This window comes from Neopelma chrysocephalum, unplaced genomic scaffold (assembly GCF_003984885.1).
Source record: "Neopelma chrysocephalum unplaced genomic scaffold, ASM398488v2 Primary Assembly neopelma1_44, whole genome shotgun sequence".
Taxonomy (NCBI): domain Eukaryota; kingdom Metazoa; phylum Chordata; class Aves; order Passeriformes; family Pipridae; genus Neopelma; species Neopelma chrysocephalum.
The window spans coordinates 19,925,446-19,940,965 of NW_020897703.1; positions in this window are offsets into that span (position 1 = coordinate 19,925,446).

Sequence of the window (15,520 nt, forward strand, 5' to 3'; positions counted from 1 at the left end):
TTGAGGAAGTCATTAATAGGAATTGAGAGGTCCCATCTAGAGAATAGTTAGCACTGTAACTTTCTTATGTTCTTTCCCCAAGCAATTTGCCACTGACCATGGAAGAAGAGCCTGCTCATCTGGGTGGACATTTGACAAAACACTTGGGAACTGGCTCGCCACCGACACAGGAAAATGGTGAAGCAAAGTGACTGCCAGTGGGTTACATTCAGCAGTGTATCTTTTCTGCAGTGAATCTGAACCCTTTTAGGAACAAAGTCACGAAAATGAGAACTAAAACATTGGGGAAGCTCAAGCTGAACTTCTCCACTGCTGTCTGACCCTGATGAGCTCACAGTAGAGAGATTTCACTAGCAAGAACAGGATACAGTGAGTGACAGGTCTCACAAAGAGCAGTCTGAAATTCTCTCCTAGGGAATAAATATCATGTTTACCAGAGCTGTCAGCACCCAATGTCCAGCTTTGCACACCTGCAGTTGACTTCCTCCTGAATTTGATTCTCGTGCCTCTCTCTTTCTTCGGATGAGCAAGGTAGGAAGGGCATAATTTATTGTATTTATTTATTTATTTATTTATTTAACTATTTACTTAGCTTACTGCACGTAAATCAATTCCTCCTTTGCTGTTCTGGCAGAGTTTCAGTGAGCAGGAGGATGCGTGGGAGAGGAGGCTCCTGAATGGTTGCACACAACTCCCTGCCTCTTTACTGGCACAGAAAAACGGTTTCCCAGCACTGGGTTTCCATATTTCTCTGCTGCAAGAAGCAGAGCCGGGCATGCTCTCTCTAGGCCTGATCTTATCTAAAATCGCTCCCATCGCTGTATTGCGTAGATATGGGATGGCTGTGGAGAATCCCATTTTGGCAGTCTTCAGCAATCTGTATGGGAGCTCTGATTTTCACATACCCTGCAGCACCTTTTGTCTCCTTCACATCTAACTTTTTTTCCTCACTTTGATCTAGAAGAGACAGAGCTTCCTCCTTTATTCCCCTGTTAGGTTTCAGGCCCTGAAGGATTTATGATCATTGAGTCGGGATCATACAGAATTTCATTCAAAGTCAGAGACCTCTTCTATCTACCCTTTTCAAGAAATGAGTTTCCAACCTGAACCTGACCCAAAGAGGAAAAGTGACACAATCAGTATCAGGACAGAATCTGAAATTGTCTGGCAAGGAAGAAGATAATTTTTGTGAGAATAACATACTGTCATCTAACCCCAACAGGCAATTAATCACCAGAGACTCATGGTGGACCAGAGCCACAGAGTCTGGACTCAGAGCTGGATCAGAACTCACCTCTCCCTTCACCAAAATGAAACCACTGATATTTCTAAATCTGGGCCTCCAACGGCAATGGACCTGTGTCAATTTTGCAGTAGCATTACACCTGGGAAACCTTTTTCTAGAGCCATATACTTCTTACTTTGAGATCAAGCAATTAGGACATGTCAGTTAAAACTGGATTTACCCTGCTCTCTTTTGTCTTCACATGTCAAGAGGCAGATACGAGCAGTGTCACTCAAGAAAGCCACTGGTCTTGGAGAGACAGGACACCGGAAAGAAGCTGCCTGGGATACATGTTCTTTTAACATGTGCTCCTTTTACCCTTCCCTTCATTCAGATTTTTTCTGTTTCTTCAGCAGTTTCCTCCTGCCTCTGCATGCCTTCCTCACCTTTAAGCTTCATCACTGAACCATTGGCTTAGTGGCCCAGAGAGGAATCCACAGGCGACACATCAGCAGGGCTTTCTGATCAGCTGAAGGGAGCATGGCAGGATTTTCCCCAGATCCTTCTATCCACTGCTTTAGAGCAGCTGAGCAGAAGAGCAGAGGTGTAGGCATCCAGCAAGGCTCTGCTGGCACAGCCAGGCAATCTCTGGTCATTTCTGAATAAGGGTCTTGTGGCTTAGCTGAGGCAATGACAGGTTTCAGCCATGATCCTGCCCCTTCCTAGCAAACCTACCTTCTGAATAGCAAATTGGCAGACACGCCAGGTTGGCTGGACCCCAGGCCTTCCTGGATCCCTTCCCTGACTTCTCATCATGAGTGTTTTAAATTACTGTTTAAATCAAAGATGTCAGTGATTCAGGCCAAAGGGCTTTGCTGAGAGGTAATCTCATACTTTTTCTCTGGCATCCTTCCTTGTGCTGATCCCAGCACTGAAGGCTTGGGGATCATGAGGGGGCTGGAAGGGCTGCATTTCCATGCTGCACAGAGCACAGCCCACTTCTTTGGAGGACCAGAACACTTTGTCTAACATTTCTTGCTATAGGAAGGACATGAGACAGACATTACATACCAGATCTTTTCTGGGTTTTGACACATTGCAATTTGTAGGTTTTAGGCGTGTTTTCTTTTTTGTTTGTTTATTTGTTCTTTTCAAAAGGAGTCACATTTGTTCCAGGGTCTTGGGTTCAGGGTGGGTGTATGCAATTATGTGAAAGCTATATGGACTGTACGAGAGCAAATTTCATTTTGCAGTATTTGGCTTCAGTGACCTTTCAAACGCACTGCAGACTAGAAGGATTCTTTTAGAGGACTGCCCAGTTTCTCTAAACTTGGACTACAGAACCTCAAAATGAGAGAGAAGGAATCTAATATCTGCTGACAAACTCTGCAGGAGAGGAGAAACTCCCCTCTAAGCATAATGGATATTAATGTATACTCCCTCCCCTATGACAGAGTATCCCACTAGAGACAGTACTTATACATTGGTTATATCTAAATGCAGAGAAATAGCCTCTCCTGTTATAGCCTCTCCTGTTTTGGAAGGTGTTTCAGTAATTATCTGCAGTACTGAATTCCCTAGGTTGGACAGAAAGGGAAATGCATTTCCTTCCCTGTCCACTTTAATTGCACTGCACCTCCCCTTCATTTCTCATCCTCAGCAATGCAATGGGATGCCTCTGGTGGGATGGCTGGCATAGTGGATTGGTATTACATCCTGCTCCAGGTTCATGCAGGGGCTAGCTGAGTAGGATTTGGGGGAGGGAGTGTGTGGGATGTTAATCAAGCTGTACATTTGCCTTTAGTTTACGGATAAAATTCAAGTGTACAAATCAACACTTGCTTTGACACAACTCTGCCTTGTCTTCCACTTTGCCCAAGAAGTTCTCTATGGGCGCTTATTTCTGCTTTACCCTCTTCTCAAGCTCCTTCTCTTGTCTCCCTTCTTGCATGTCTCTCTATCTCAGCCTCTTCTGTTAAGCTGGAATTTTGCTAGACCTAAGAGTCCTTTTTATAAAAGCCCAATAAAATAGGATCATGGCTTTACAAAGTGCATGAACATGAAAAAGTCAAAGCTGTAAATGCATGTCCATCCAAAACACACCACAAAGACTTATACTTTTAGGCATGAGTGAGGCTCAGGGAGTCAGTCTGAGGGGCACAAACTATTTTCATTTGCACCCCTGGCAAAATCTTCAGTGTCAGCACCTCAGTAGCAATCTCTGGATCCCTTCTGTAGGGGATGTTTCCCCCAACCCCCAACTTGGCTATAACACAGCACTCTTACTCTCCAGATTTCTATCCTCACTAGTCCCTGACAGGGATTTGTGTCCAGATCAATCTTTTCTTGCCCTTTTTTTTTTTTCTATCCTAAGGCCTGAACAGCTGCATCTCATTCTAAGGAGCAGAGAAGTCCCCAGTGGGTGGGAAGGATGTCTCCTCATTGTGATCTAACCTATGTTGTCTTTTGACACCTGATTGCTTCTCTTCCACTCTCTAAATGCTGAATGAAGCTCTGTGCTGCTAGTCATGCCCTGTTCTTGCACTGTTTTACAGACTGGACAACACTGAATTAAAATTTATGATCCAGCATTCAAAAATAAAATAAAATAAAATAATAAATTTAGATATTTCAGTATAGTTCTCAGTTGGTTCCTTAATACTTTTTCCATTAAAAAAATAATATAAATGCTGTCATACATTTGTCTTATATATGTTTCCCGTGGTCAGTAAATGCTTTCTGTGGCATCCTAGGAACTTTCATGGAAATATTCTGGTGAACATCAACACCACTCTGGTTCTATGAAATTTCTGTGGATAGATACTGTCCAAGGTTTCTTGCAAGTCTGATTTTTAATGATATGTACTCAGACATGCATCTGGGACATCAGCAATATTGAAAATAATCCAGGATTCTCTCTTCCAGCTAGGAGTGCAGCAAGAGGGGACATTCATGTCACAGGGATATCTGTCTTTTCTGAATTTCTAAATCAGTTACTCCCATCAAAAATTAAATCACAGCCACCCCCACTCTCCAACAAAGGTTTAGTAACAAAGCACTGCTAGACAGATGTAGTAATAAGATAAATTCTATTAGTAAGGATTTATCTGTGTAGCAAAACAGGCATTACCCATGATTCTCCAGAATCTATTAAAATTAAGCATTAGATCCTTCCTTCTGAACATAAAACTGAAATCAGGGCCTTCCCTTTTCCATGTAAGTTCTAGGAGGTCTTTGCATGGATACCCTAGCTCTAGAAAGAAGAAAGTACCAACAACCGAACCTCCCTCTGTGTGAGGAAGGGGCGCTCCTCATGTAAGGTCTAAGGGATTATCAGCTCTACAGGCCAGAGGTGACTTCAGAGCTTCTGCACCAACATATTTTTTGGAAATAGCAGACTTGAAAACTACACTACATTAGCAGGGGCTAGGCCCTGTTTTAAGGCGCTTCCTCTTCCTTCAAAAACATAAACATCCCACACCTTCATATCTTGATGAGTTGAGTTTGTGGAGGAGAAACTCAGCTTTTATTTTGTGCCACCTCTATTTGAAGGGTTCAGCCATGGGCTAACCTCGATGCCCAGCAACATTTCAGAGCAATCAGGGAGGACAGACAGATGGAAACACGGGGGCATGGTGGGAAGCTGATTTATATGCAGCTGAAACAGAGCCGTGGGGCTGCTGCCAAGCTATATAGATGTGGTGGCAACACAAACAGAGACACGCAGAACAGGCTGTACAAATATAAACACTGCCACACGTGATGAGGGTTCACCAAGTTCATACAAACACCAGGGAAGAAAAAGAAAAATGATGCTTAACTGGGGAGGCAAGTGTAAAGATTATGTCAGGCACAGGAGCTCTGTTAAACAAGAAAACAAAAATAAAGTGCCTCTTCTCTTGTTCTAAAGAAAAGCACACTTAGATAACAGGAATTTGCAACAGATATAAAGGACACAGGCCCATCTTCCTGTGTCATATTCTTAACGTTCATGTGCATACCAGTTCTTATCAGTGATCAGTTTTCCCCTCCTCTCTCGATCTGGTGGCTGGTAGTTCATTAAATTGTATGTCTCAGATTATTCATTAGGTTTGTTACTCTGTCTCTTCAGGATTGTTTCCAAATGTGGAAGGCTCATTACCGAAAGCTGGCCTGGCACTGGCCACCCCAGTGAACTGGCATTTCTTCTCTAGCTTTCCCACGTGAATCTGCCTCAAGTTCAGCAGAGACTAGGAGTCATCATCCTGCTACAAGGGGCTTGCATGGAACGAATTTGTGGAGCTGAGTATAGTCCCTAGAGGTTATGAATTGCAGGGTACAAACCACTGAAGTAATTATTGCTGACTGCTACCCTAGGACAGAAGGGACATGGAAACTAAACACTCAGCCCTAGCTGAGACCGTCTCCTCCACCACCATGAAGTCCTCCTGGCCACAGATGTAATAACAAACCATATTCTTGCTTTGGAGTATCATGTTGCACAGATGCCAGTGCAGCATTTTTTAGCAGCACCAAACTGCAGAAAATATTGTATTCCAGATAGTTTGTTTGCCAGAATGGTATGCCTTTCTTTCACAGGAAAAGCAATTCCAGCACTTCCTCTACTGCACATACCCCCTCTATTTGTATCCCGATGTCCCTCTAACACCTGCCTCCTTGCTGCCATCCATTGGCAGCCTCCAGGTAGAAAAAGGGCAGAGTCACTGACTGCCATCTGTGAAACCTTCAAATATCCCCATCAAAAGCTAAGCACTCAACAAAGCAAGCTGTGGTGTCTTACCAAGGGCCCAAAGGGACACCGCAATTTCCTTTGGGCTGAGAGATTAGATGTTTAGAGTGCAGGACTGTAAGCCAGAAGGCTCCCATCCAAGCCCAGCCACTGACTCAAAGTCCATAACCACCTACAGGCCTTTGCCAAGTACAGCTGTAAGCAGAAAGTTATATCCATGAGACTGATGAGACACAGTGTCCTCTTGTTTATTGCTGTTCATAATATTGGCCTGAACAGACCACATTGGTTAGTTGAAATTGGTTGAGATATCCTTGAACAACGGGTCTTGCCATTGCACCCTTAGTTACAGAGACGCTGTTGGCACATCCCCTTCCACCCTCAGAAGTCAGCTCCACAGATGCTGAGAATATTCCAGACTTTTACTGTGTCAGACTTACCTTTTTCATGGAGTGAGTCTCCCCTGCACAAAAAAGGTGATGAGATTATGAAGCTGAAGTTCCACCTATTTTGTATGCTATAGTTTCTTGTTTCAATGGAATCTTTATATCCATGTGGGGTTAGTTGGATACTCGTCATTTGCATTCTCTTTTCCAGATGGATGAGACTGTGCTGGAATCTCTCATATACTAATTAACCCACCTGCAAGAATATATAAATACATGCTATTTCAAGATCTCCGTCTATCATAGTGCTTTCTTTTGGACTCTTACTTTCATGATAGTTCTTTCCTTTTTCCTCAGTGTCTTAATCTCTCCAAGTCTTTCCCAACAGTTGTTAGGCACTGTCGTTACCTCATCTACTAGATGACTGTGCCTTTTGCTATCCAGACAGATTGAGAAATGTAAATGAAGTGACTATTGTTTTTTGCATCATATTTTTGATAAGGAGATGGAGTGAACTCTAAAATATAGCAGCACGAAAGTCATTTGTCTTTTTGAAAATGCATCAAAATATCTCTACATCTGTTTACATTCTCCAGTTCTACATCTCATCTCCATAGGGACTGAGCAACTCTGTTTGGTCTCTCATTGAAGTGTGGATATTTGTTCTGACTCCTTGTGAAGGCTGTACAACCCAAAATACAGTTCTTTTGGATACATCCCCATTCCAGCAAGATCACATTTCACTTTTTTTTTTTGCGTTTATGAAGTGCTCTCCATAGTGTGAAGAAGGTTCAGTTGACAGCCCTGGAAATGGAGGTTCTCTGCTTAAACATAGTAGATGCAATATGTGTTTCACCACTCCACCCACTGGAAATGAGACTTCAGCTTGGAATCTCAGTGAAAAGAAACAAATAAAGTTCATTCTCCATGACCAAAACAGCTCTTCTGCTGTTGCAATTAAAAAAAGCAGCAGTTTCAAAGAAAAGGCAGATCTGGGCAAGTCTTGCTTACCCTCTTTGGATTAGATCATAGAACCATAGAATTGTTTAGGTTAGAAAAGACCTTTAGATCCCTGCTAACTCCCATGCAAAGATCCTTTTACCCCTGTGAGACAGGTGTACCCTGGCTGTTGCCAGCAGGCATGTAAACCAACCTCTGATCAAAAAACCCAACATTCTGCTGGTGACACCAGGCTCAGAGCCAGGTATTGAATTGTTGGCCCTTCCTGTTTCTTCCCTGATCATTCCCTGAAACTGGAAGGACAAAGAATAACACTAGTTGTGCTCCTGATCTTTTAACCAGTCATCCCAAGATGTCAAAGTCGCTCTTGATATCACCAGTTCTTCTTCTTCCACTGACAATCAGTTCCAAACACTCACATTTCACCAGCTTTCCTTGGTTCCAGACAGAAACCCTGGCAGCAATGAGTCAGACTTGCTTCCAAACCAATAACCAGTATCAGCCCCAGTTCATGCAGTACTTTGAAGATCTGGAAGGCTGATATGAATCCATATTTCTCTTGGTTGCCTTGTGCATACCACTCCGTTCTTGCCATTCCTCAGCTCAGCTGGAATGCACAGCCGAGCCAAGACTGCTAGGATGCATTGGGCACCTGAGAGGGCGAGCAGTGAGCCTGGCAGCAATCATGGCCTCAAATTAATAAAATTTAAAAAAAAAGTTAAATATAAATTATGAAAGAGGATCAACTACTATATAAAGCTTTTCTATATTTTCAGACATCTTTCATATTTTGCTCCCACATCTCTTTAAGGAGTGCAGTATGAATACACAAAGTTGCAATGTTTTCTTCCTTGAAACCCATCTTTAAAACTTCCCTTCTTTATAACATGGAAGGCAGTCTCTTGTTCGATCTCTGAAATCCGGAGGCACCTGATCATTACATTTCATAGTTCTCATTGTTCAGTAGCTCTATTCATTTTTCTGTCTCCTCTCTTTAAGAGGGTTATCTTTTTGATTATGAAGTTTATCAAATAATGTTGGCTTATGAAGAACTTCATGAACACCAATGACTAAAAATAAACCCCATTCATAACATCCATTTTAAATGGGATGCATTTATCCTCTGCCTCACTTTCAAAGACAGAAAATCCACAGTTCTGTGGAAAAGCTAAGGTTGATAAAATGTCCTCTGAAGAATAAGATGGGGCAGATCAGGCTGGGAAACAGTGATTCCCTCTTTCCTGGAAACAGCTTTTAAAAGGCACTAGCGTTGGCACTAAGTTACAGTTCAATAAAAGGAGGACTTTGATTGGCCACATCACCCCTCTTTTTAGTACAATTGTGTCACACAGATAAAGCGTGAAAGAAAATGAAAGCTGAAGGAGGACTCTGAGCTATCCTTCTCCTGCTGTATAACTTCAGGCCAGTTCTGTCCAGACTGATTAAAACCCATTGGATCTCCTTCCCAGAATCATTGTTTCAGTGATCAGAAAAGAGTAAGGATGGTTGTGTGGTATTAACAGCTGTCAGTGATTTCATGAGCTGTTGTAAACATCCCTGCCACTTAAAGATCATGAAGCGTGTTCAGAATATATTGACCATATACTGTCAAGGTCAGTGCCTTTTTAGTAGAAATGAAATTGTATTTAAGACTCCATGGCTGACTGTGATAGATTGGTTTTCATCATAAAAACTGAAATGCTTTAATGAGAACATGTTTTATGAGTCTAGCTGTTAGCCATGGGGGTGTCATCACACTGTAACCTTCCAGTTCTTTCTCTCTGGGATGAATTGAAGGCGACTGGACCTCTAATTTATTACAAGCACAGGTGCTTAGGAGCAGAAAAGAAAGAAAGAGAAAGCAGAAAGAAAGAAAGAAAGAAAGAAAGACAAAGAAAGAACAAGATGGGGAGACTGATAAACTTAACTACAAGACAGCCTTTGCCTGGGCTATAATTTGTTTGCATGCCAGATGTCTGTATAGTTCAGGCTGACAGCATTGCAGAGGGTGGGAAGTTCAGCACTGCCCAAAGCCAAAAAGAAGAAAATTTAAAAAAAATTAAAACTAAAATGACTTTGCTGTTTATTTCCTTTACCAGTAAAAGCTGGGTCCCTCCAGCTACATAGTTGACCATCCTATGCACTAACACTTTCCCTTGCAAACATGTGGTGGGACTCCTCCTCAGAATTTGACCAGACCAGCTGAAAAAATGGATTTTAATGGAGTAGGGTGAGGGAATTGTAAAATGCATTTCTCTAATTAGTTTATCAGTTTGAGAGTGAATTACTTCGGTGAAGAAATGTAATGATGTCAGTTCTGTGATATTTGAACAGGTTTATTTACATTACTCACCTTATATCTTTTCCTCTTGCACCCATCTTCCTTTCTTCACCTCTCGCTCCCCCCACCGTCCTTGTTTCTTTCTTGCTTCTTGCCAAGTCCATCACATACCCGTTGTCAAACAGACAGTTCTGCAGATGGGTTGATGATACTGCAAAACAGTCAGTATGAGATGTTTCTGTCTGGCCTACAGATGGGAGACTCATAAACACTTGATACACCCAGTCCCCCATTACTGGTTTAACAGCTTTTCTACTGGAAAGCCAAGAGCTTCCCCAGGCAATGCAAGGAGTTGCATATGTTTGGAATACTAGTAGTTCCTCTAAAAACTCATGTGTTTTCAGACTAACAGAAGAACTGTAATTCTTTTCTTCTTAGAATGTTTTCAGTCGTTGCAAAAGCATCCATCTGTATGAGCTGTTGTGTGGGTATTGGCAGGCCTTGTCAATTGGATGTGTGTGAGTGTGAATGATGCTTTTTGTCTTAAGTCATACAGATTGATTGCATTTAAACTATTCTTCATCAGGATCTTCTGTCCCTGATGATACCTCATCACAACTCCTCAGAGACACCACCACTTAATCTGCCTGAATCAGAAAATAGAGTTTCTGAGAGTTGCATATATCCCTGCAAACACCAAGTGGGAAAAGGAGGCTGTTCCATACCTCCAGAATGCTACTCCATCCTGCATAGAGCAATGGACCTCTTTGAAGCCAGAATGTCCTGGAGTACGAGTTAATTAGGAGCATCCCTTTTCCCTGTGAAATTCCAAGTTTGAGCTTAGGACATCCACATCTGTCGAAAGGAAAGTCCCAGGAGATTCTTCCCTGTGTGAGGCCTAAAAGTGTTCAAGTATCTTACTGGAAGAATCGGTCTCCTTGAATTCATTTGGCTAACCTGAAATGGATATGGTCAAATAATGATCAGATGCTATAAGGAGCAGTGAACAAGAAAAAATACTCCTTTACCTTCTCACTTTTTTCATGAAGTGCTAGGAATTGAACACCCTGTCTCTGTCCAATGGCACCCCGAGGACTGAGGACTTAAATGAAGACACATCAGTCTGTGACAGTGAAGGATTCCAGCCTGTATTTAGTAGAAAAAAATCTCATTAGCCTTGGTTTTCTGGCTGAGTTACTGCAGAGAAATTGCATTCTTCTTCCTGAATCCCTTTTGTAGTTTGAGGTTGACAGAGCATCCTTCTTTCCACACCAGAAATACTTAACTGGTGTTGTTCTGTGCCACCTTATGTCCTAGCTAAAGTCATGGTTTTTTGTATATTATATATGTAAATCCCTAAGGAAACTGTAAAAAGTTCCCCAGACCTCAGTGAAAGCAAACTGCCTTCTCAGTGAGACAGAAATGAGGTGTGCTGAGAAAAGAACACCTCCAAAGGGAAATTCGGAGAGTTGTTCCCTGAGTCTTGTGCCAAATTCCTTTGTAGCCTCAAGGTCTTGGTGTCCAACAGAGACTACATCACTCTTAGGAAGAGGCTAGAAAACATGACTGAAAGTGCTAAAATGCCTTTGTGTACACAGCATCACTCCCTGACCTCAAACACAGTTTGAATCACCAGCTCTCATGGGACATATAACATAAACAAGAAAGATCTAGAACAGAAACATGAAAGGATTTCCACATAGAAAAGACTTCTTCCACATAGGAAGGAGCCCTCTGATATAGGTAATTGACAAATACAATACAAGAGAGGAATATAAAAGTATGACTGAAAGGTACCTAATGCCCTCATCACACTCCCAGAATGAGGAATTTTCACTTCTTTCTGAAGCATGTGTCTAGCTTGAAATATGCGAGCTGTTCTTGTCACATCTTCATGTGAACCCCATGGATTACTCATAAGGTTGAAATTTTGGCACCTGCCTCAGGATGCTGCTGAGTCAATGCCCCAGCGTGAAGAACAGCAAGTGGACAGGACTGCCCCTTCACCGCAGTGGGGCCCTGTAGAGAGCCAAGCAGCGGTTGTGATATCCCACCCCAGTCACCAACAACTGACTCATCCTATCTCCATCCCTGGAGCCTTAGTTTCTTCAAACCAGAGACTGGTATTCCTTCAGATGAATTCAATCCCTAAGACACTGGACCCAGCCTGTGTACACTGGGGGTGCCTCTCTGCCCTTCCCTCGAGAGCATTTTAGACCAAAGAATAAAGTTCTATCTAGTTGTGCTGCATTAGGCAAATTAACAACCCTCAGTTGCTCCACACCACACAGTGGTCCCCATCCCTAACATGAGGAACATTTCCACAGAGAAAATGGGAGTTCGTATTCAGAAGAGGCTGATACATGCTGTAGAAGTTATACAAAAGTCGTTTGTCATGAGATATTTGTATATTGAAGCTGCCTTTAAAAATCTTAGTTTCATAAAAGGCTCTGTCATCTCCAAAAAAAAAATTACTGACACATTTACATTAAAAACAGAATTCTTGGAAAAATGTTTTGTCTTCTGTTAGCTGCAAAGGAAAGAAGAAAATAGTCCACATTGGTAATTCTTTTGTCAACAATACAGCACAAAGGCCTTGGGGTCCTCTGCAGTCTTGTCAAGTACTTATTGTTACTCACATGGTGAAAACAACTTTTGTATCTTCTTAAATGTGGTGCAGGAGAATATTTATGTAATGAATCAGATGGAGAAGGCTGGAAGGATTCATTCTTATCTACACTAATGTTCATCCCACCAACTTTAGCCATTTGTAAATTAGGCGCCTAAATTAAGTAGCTGTCTAGATTATTCTGTTCAGGAAGAAAAATAGGCATTTTCAATCAGGAATACCCTCCATCTTTGGGATAGGCTGAGATAAATGTTCCTTAGAGACACACATCTTTCCCTGCTACCTAAACTGGGATCTATACAGTCTGCTGTAGCAAATATCTAAATATTAGACAATTTAAATTTAGACATCAACCACATTTTGAGACTGCCCTCTAATGTAACATTAACTATACCACTGACTGGATTAACTCCTTCATTTTATCCTGTTTCTCTAACCTGCTGGGTTATTCCCTCTCTGGTAAAAATGTGTCAGATGCCTATGGGACAGCAGAGTGATTTTGCTGTTCCCTGATGTGATACCTTCCCCCTCACGGCCTCCCTCTCTGTTGGTAGATCTTGTCCCCACAACAGCAGTCTTCTCTCCTTTCTACATCTGTCCCTTTTGCACTTGGGTTGGGTTCTGGGGACTTTCCCTCCCTGTGTCACTTCATCTGGTCACAAAGCCACAGCCCTGCCACAGCCTTGTTTGCCAAATGTGTTGCATAAGGTTTGGCTTTGTGGGTTTCCTTTGGAACAAGGAGAATACAAAGATCTTCTGTGGTAGCAGAAACATCAGTTGCTCTCTCAGGGTGCATTAGAAGTGAGCTTTGGCCTCTTCATTTCCAAGTGATTACAGAGTTTAAACTTAACCAGGATTACAGTACAGGAGGAAAGTGTTCAGAAATGCCTGAAAGTTCCAAAAGGAGACCATTTTAGTACTAAGTCCTGAGTTAACAGCCAGGGTATGCCTGGGGATACTGCCAGCAGTATCTTCTACCTGCCACTCCAATAACATCACAGATGAGTGGCTCCTGATGCTTGCTTGGGGCAGGTCATGTTTCCCACCATCCAACACCTAAAATCCCTGCTGTGTCCCCTGACTGTACCTCTGGCAACCCCTGCAGTGCCTCTGCATGGCAGTGCCAGGTCTAATAAATGAGCCAGGGTAAGCTTATTAATTTGTGTTTTGCTCCACACTTACTGTGGAGCAGGAGGCTCTGGATTAGACACAGCTGTTTGGACACTGCCCACATCTAGTTTGGTGGGAGCAAAGTGCCAAGAAGGTAGTGAGGCTCTACAGTCACCCAGTGCCATACAGCCTATAGCAGGAAACAGGCTTATCTGTACACACTTTGCACATGAGGAACCAAGGAAGAGCGTTTAGCTCTCATGGTTAGTGTGGAAACTTCCCCCAGTGTGTTTAAGCAACATCATTTTGTGGGCAACATCTTGGCTTGTCATCGAGCAACATTTCTCCCCCTCATTCTGTTAATGACAACCAAGAGGGAAATATTTGGTATTCTTCATGAAAACTCATGGCAGTTCCAGGAAGGGCATAGTTATGTCTGTGGCCTATCCCAGGCAATGTTCAGCTGAAGGCAGCTGCCAAGAAGCTAGAAGATTGTATAAGAACATTAGGCAGCTGAGCTGGGTCTGACCACATGTGCATCTGGCCCTGCAACCCAGGGAAAGTAAGAACAGGACAAGTAAATATGCTGTTCCCCCCAGGTCTACCTAAGCATGTTAATCTCTGCAAATTTATTAATCCCTAGTGAATTTCCTCTTCAGGAACTCATCCAGAGTTCCCTGGAAGCTCTTCTCCATCCATGATATCCTCTGGCTATACAACTGACAGACTGACTGCAGGCGGCAGGAAGAACTGCCTACTTTGTCTGATTCTGACAAGACCCCCCCAGCTCCATGGTGCCCACCTCATAGGTGTCCTCCTCTGTCCTCATGCATCCTCATGAATGGCTCTGCATCCCCCTGTGCTGGTACTGCTAACATATGGTAGCTGTAACCAGTGAGCACAGACCTTTGCAGAGAAAGAGTTAAAGATCAGCTCCTTGTTCATCCTGCTCCAGTGCTCAAGCCCCTCTTTTGCAGAGTTAATACTCCACTCATGGTCTGTACCAGACAGGTATTTGAGACAAGATACTGATCAGCTGACGTATTTCAGAGTTACAAACTGGCTGGGAGTGCTGTTCTCCCAGATCTCCTCGAGTGCACCCGGAGAAAAGCCGCTGAGCACGAAGGAAGGAGATGGCTCAGCATGTCGGAACATGACGTCTGGTCCTGCTTCTGCTCAGCAGGAGTAAGGAGGAAGTAAGAAAGCTTTCTTCAGGCTTTCCTAAATCAAAGTGCTTGAATAACTGAGGTTGGGGAAGAAGTTGCCCCCTGCCAACACATACTCACACGCACAATTGTTTCTTCCATCCATATCTCCTCAGGGCAACCGAGTTTATGGTTAAGCCCAGTGCTGAGTCACTGAAGTATAAATTCAACAAATATGAAAACCTTCCTCAATGGCAGCAATACAAGAAAGCACAAATGAGCAGAAGAGATAGAAGGAAAAAAAGAAGATAGGAATGTATCAGAACTGACAGAAAACGTCCTACAAAAGGTATCTCAGCACCTTCTGTCTGCAACAGCCTGCCCCAGCACACAGTCAGAGCCATGCCTTTCCTGACACCCCCACAACAACAAATCCAAAAGGATTAATGCTTGTTCCAGAGAGATGCCAAGGAACCCTCCACTCCTACTTAAATCAGGAGACTGCAGACAGCTTTGCACCTGGCAGGATGAAGTCTTTCGGGTCTTGGAGGGAAGATCCTGCTTTATGGCTGGAGATGAATGACAGCCATCTGAGCCCTTGTCCCACGCTGTGATGGGTGGCAGGGATGCTGTCTGAGCTGCTCTGGCCAATTTTTACAATGGTACCATTATCCATCAGCCATCTGGCAGGCGTAGCCTTTATTTTTTCTGCATACAGCCCTGTCTTGGCAGATGTTAGGTGGAAAGGGAGGTTGGAAAGGGGGAGACGGGAGATTTGACATCTTGTCCCTTCTCCTCTTTGCTAACATTCCTTTGGCTTGTAAGCCTGACAAACCAGTGATAGGAGAAGATTGTTATCAGATAAGTTCTTTGCAAGGACACAGGGTCACATGTTTTTCATCCCTTTCTTTTAAGACTTCAATGGCAACATGCAAACACCTTTCTCAAGAACCAGGAAGGAAAAGCCTGACTGGCAAAGCAACTAGGGAAAACTCTGGGTTTAGGTTTTTTGTTGATAAGAAGGTAGGAATGCCACATCCTCCAAAATATTCTTG